Source organism: Schistocerca americana, chromosome 9 (genome assembly GCF_021461395.2).
Source record: "Schistocerca americana isolate TAMUIC-IGC-003095 chromosome 9, iqSchAmer2.1, whole genome shotgun sequence".
NCBI classification, from domain to species: Eukaryota; Metazoa; Arthropoda; class Insecta; order Orthoptera; family Acrididae; genus Schistocerca; species Schistocerca americana.
In genome coordinates this window covers 140,673,710-140,678,752 of record NC_060127.1, presented here as the reverse complement: position 1 = coordinate 140,678,752, position 5,043 = coordinate 140,673,710, and positions in this window count along the sequence as shown.

Here is a 5,043-nt window from a genome sequence, read left to right as displayed (position 1 = left end):
GATCGATCCAACCGCCAATGACCGTTGCCTGAGGAAACACGAACAGACTGGCGGCCTAACGCGCAGATTCAGATGCAGGAACCAAGCCCCGACCGGGCGACCACTCGCTGAGTTCTCTTACTGGCGGAGTGGAAAGACTCTCATTTTGCCGGCTTTAAAGGTTTATCTGAATGACAGACATACTAGCACTCCGAACGACAGACAGACACTACCTGCCTAACAAATGCGGACGAGAGACAGACTAGCAAGCTGGGGACGAGAGACTGATCCAGATTGACTGACTGGCGAGCTCATAGCGCCCCTTAAATGCGCGTGAACAGGCAACCTTTCCCCTTTCCCACCAGAGGTAGACACCAAAGGTGCGATTGCCACAGCGGCGCCACCGCCAGAAACGGAGGGCCACTGCTTCACACTACGAGTTGCGGCGCGCTCTTCAAAACACTAATTTTTACCACGGCTCATCTGTGAAATGGTCTTACGGGAAAATGCCCACATCATGGGCACCTAGGATATGCTGTGTCCCATCGCTCGAGCGCCGACTATAACACTATGTTCAAACTTACTTAAATCTTGATAACCTGCCATTGTAGCACCAGTAACCGATCTAACAACTGCGCCAGTGTTGTTGTCTAATAAGCCGTATTCTGCCTGTTTACATATCTCTGTATTTGAATACGCATGGCTATACCAGTTTCTCTGGCGCTTTACAGAGAGGATGAGCTGTATTCTGAGAGCATGTCGGCGTGTACAGGTACGAATAACCTTATGATGACAACAAGAAAATATGAAATAACTTTGATGCTTCCTTTTTTTCGGTTTGCCAAAATGAAGCTCTCGAAATATATAGCAATGCAATGACAATATCTGGAAGTAAACAGAGAATCTCGTGTTATTCTATTACTAAATGTCGGTATCTGGTGACGTTTGCATAAGAAGGTATCGTATATCTGTAGCTACTCTCACTGTAAAAATACTAAGAATCGCAATGAGCATCACACGAATCCGAAAGCAGAGCTGTGAGTAATAGAATTGCATTCATTTCAAGGGTTCTGGGAAAGTGTAGAGTATTCGGGACCCACACAAGGCACTTCAGTACCACCTGTTGTACAGTATTGCTCCAGCGTTCGGGATCCATGTTAAGCAAGGCTGAGAGCTGCCGCTGCAGCAGTACAGAGCTGGTACAGACGTGTGCCGCAAATGACTGGTGGACTGAGATCGTCAACGTGCGGTCGGTAGGACACGTTGTCAGCTGTATCTACGAGACCAGAACACTGGCTCTACTGCCTTCAGCATGGGTCTCTCACAGGAGGGCCAGGATAGGCGGGGAGAGGTTAGGGTGTGTACCATAGCGCCCTGAAAGTCTTCCCCCACCACTGTAAAGTGGCCCAGTGCAAACCCCGTCGAAAACTGAATACAGATCGATCATGATAGGAAGAAGGTGTACCGAACTCTGGAAAAAGAAACAAAATAGAAATGGTAGACGGTCCATGCTCAAGATGTGCAACGCCGAACGATTTGCGAGAACAATGGTGTCGTGGCTATCTGGTCACGGCGTCGGACTACAATGCGCGAATTTCGCTGCCCATTATTATTACTATCATTTGTCACAAAATTATGAACTGCCCATCGAGTCATTGACGTGTCTGTTCTCCTTCCGTAGTATTGGCAATTGTCACATTACACATTGGTTATAGAATGTGAGTCATGTGGTAGGGCTATATTACCGTCGCAAATAAATGTGCTGATTAGTGAGAGCCGGCGACACGCTTCATACACCGCTCACAAAATAAAAATGAAAACAAATAAACGTAACAACAAGAAAATACGAGGGTCATTCTGTAATTAAAGAGACAAACTGGTCTGGAGAAAAAAGCGTTTATTTTTACAAAACAATACTTTTTCCGCTCTTCAGCCCCTTGAACATTTACGCACTTGTTCCAATGGGCTACAACCTTTTTTATTCCAGCTGCAAAGAACTCTTTATCTTTATGTTTGAACCAATTTCCCACAAACTTTTTCATGTCCTCGTTGTCCTGGACCCTCTTCCCACATAATGCCTCCTTGAGTGTAAAAAAAAAAAAGAAAAAAAAAGAAAATCACTAGGTGCTAAATCAGAACTGTACGGGGGATGAGGCAGTACTTCCCAGCCAATTCTGTAGACGGTTTCACTGGTTAGTTGAGCAATATGAGGATGTGCGTTGACTTGCTGGAAAATCACACCTCTCCTCTGAGATCCACAATGTCTCTCTCTTGTGGCTGTCTTCACCTTGTTTAAAATCAAACCCGAGTAGCATTCATTGTACAATGCTCTTAGAGATAGTCACTAAAAACTGGACCTTCGAAATCCCAAAACACCATCAACATGACTTTTCCTGCTGAGGCTTGGGTTTTGAATTTTTTCTTGACAGGTGAGCTGGTGTGCTTTGTGGTGATTTTTTTCTTTTAAAAAAATTTATATTTTGATTAAATTTTAATTCGCTTGTGAAGATTCAGAAATCTGTTGTGAGTTTTGCACCACTTCTTGGCGGGAAGAGCAAAGACTTTTCAAAAACTTAAGTACTGTATGTGATAGTTTATATGTCACCTGAAATCGTTTGCAGAAGGCATAGATCAAGAACAGAGTTTGCATTGCCACTTAATTTATTTGTGTCGTGATCATGTTCGATCACGACCGGATATGAGACATAGCAACTACGAACAGAGAAACCTAAGGGACCAGACAGAGTTGGAAATTTTCTTTGCTATGCTACACCACACATTAAAAGAAATTAGATTTAAATCACAAAAAAGGTAAATAGCAATGCGCCTTCTGCCTTAACTACGACGTTTGCCGACATGCAGTCGGCCCCTGGTAGCTGTATGAAAACTATAAAAACAGCATTATTTCTGTTGCCATTAGTAGGAGATGGATAGCACAGAAATACTTTAAGTAATAAGCAGGCTCTACAGCATTTGAGAGCATAATAACCAATTTAATTACCTTTGTCAGTATTGCTAACAACAGTCTCCGTACAGTTTTAATGTTCTATCTTCGATATTTCATCTTAGATGCACACATAAATTCTTGCATAGCACTGAACAATAGTAATATTTTATAATAACTAATTAGTGATTGCGGACCGCGCCACATACACGTCCGCCGTCTTTAAAAAAACATATCAGGACTGTGGTAACAGAAGAGGATTACAATTCTTCAGCTGCCAAAAAATAAGAAACACAAAATATCGCTGTCGATACAATTTATGAACAATTAGTATTCTGCGCCGTGGCGCGTAGGATATTCTTTGAAATATCAGGTGGTCGCTGCTCAGCGACGATCTAAGAAATTCTTACACAAATTGTATGGCTTTTATGAGCCTGTGTGGTTAGATTATCGAGCGTAAGTTCATTTAAGCTATCGAAACAGATACTAATATTACACTGCCTCCCATGAGGAGGGGAGGAATGCCGGAGGTATTACTTCCGTCCTCATGTCACTCGTAATATTAGTGGCTTTAAATACATGTCTATTGTTGAAACTGAGTAGTCATATAGCGGTATACACTTGACGTTTCATAAAGTTACCATAATAGAGAAAATATTCATTCTTAAGACCATTAGCAAAAATTGTCTTTGTGCAGTTCATCTGCATCTGTGATTTGGTCACAGGGTTTCTTAACATGTACAACAACATGGAAAGTATTACTATTCACAATAAAGAGCTATATACATTAAGTGGAGATGACAGACATTGTCGCAGAGAAAAAGAAAATACATACACATAGAAGTTCCTAAATCCTAAAATGCTTACAAACTATGAAATTGACATGACATTTTCATTATTCTTTCACATGTTTTCCAAATTTTCAGTGTCTCTACAATCTCGATAGGCTCGTGTTTATTTCATAGTAATATTCCTCCTTATTTTACACACATTGTACATTGGTTTGTGGATCACACTGTGCCGTCGAATTGTTTGTCAAGAATCGCTCACGATGTGAGTCCCTTTTCTACCACTTCACTGAATGGATTCGCCATTCTCCGTCACCTCATGGAATATGGAACATAAATAGAGAATACTCTGTATTAGTATTGCTTAAAATTATCGGTTTATTTACAATGGGCTCAGGATGGGTGAGGGTCATTTCTTTTTTTCTTTCATTTCGCACTGATTTCTGCTCTTGTTTGTGACAGCGGTTAACCCAAAAATCAACCTCGTTCTGACCGTGACAGAAATTTATTCTATCGTGACCATTTTATTACTTGCTTAATACAAGACGACCGGTGTGGCCGTGCGGTTCTAGGCGCTTCAGTCTGGAACCGCGTGACCGCTACGGTCGCGGGTTCGAATCCTGCCTCGGGCATGGGTGAGTGTGATGTCGTTAGGTTAGTTAGGTTTAAGTAGTTCTAAGTTCTAGGGGACTGATGACCTCAGATGTTAAGTCCCATAGTGCTCAGAGCCATTTGAACCATTTTGCTTAATACAAATCGTTCTCTTTCAGTCTCTAAAATACGTATAGAACAATGTCCTTCAGAGTAGTACGAAGTCTCAATTACTGCTGGAGCGAGCCACGCGGACCCGGCCATTAAAGTTTCAAATATCCATTATTTCGTCATACGCCGCTGCGCGGCAATGTTGACAGACCAACACCGGTCAGTATCGCGCGCAGTCGTAGATTGGGTGTGTGTTGCGTTGTCCGCCGACAACTGCTGCGTTTAAAGCACATTGTTTGAGGATTGCCGCTGTTGCTTCACCGAGGAAGCCTGCACGAAGTCATCTCGACGTACCACTCAACTGTCCGTAAAGGACTCACAGGTAAGTGAAAAGAAGTTATTTTGCTGGCTTGCGAGGGCTGCATGGCGCACGATACTTATTCACTGACCGTTGCACACGTCTTTCATTTGACTGTTTTTCATTCTCGTCGTATAAACTCAGCTACCTTATTTTTTACCGTCAAATTCTTATTACATTTTTTAATTGTCTCAAATACAAACTAGTTGACTTCCTCTTTGAGAACACGCCTCTTTTTATTACTCTTTTCATTTATGTGTCCGTTAACTTGT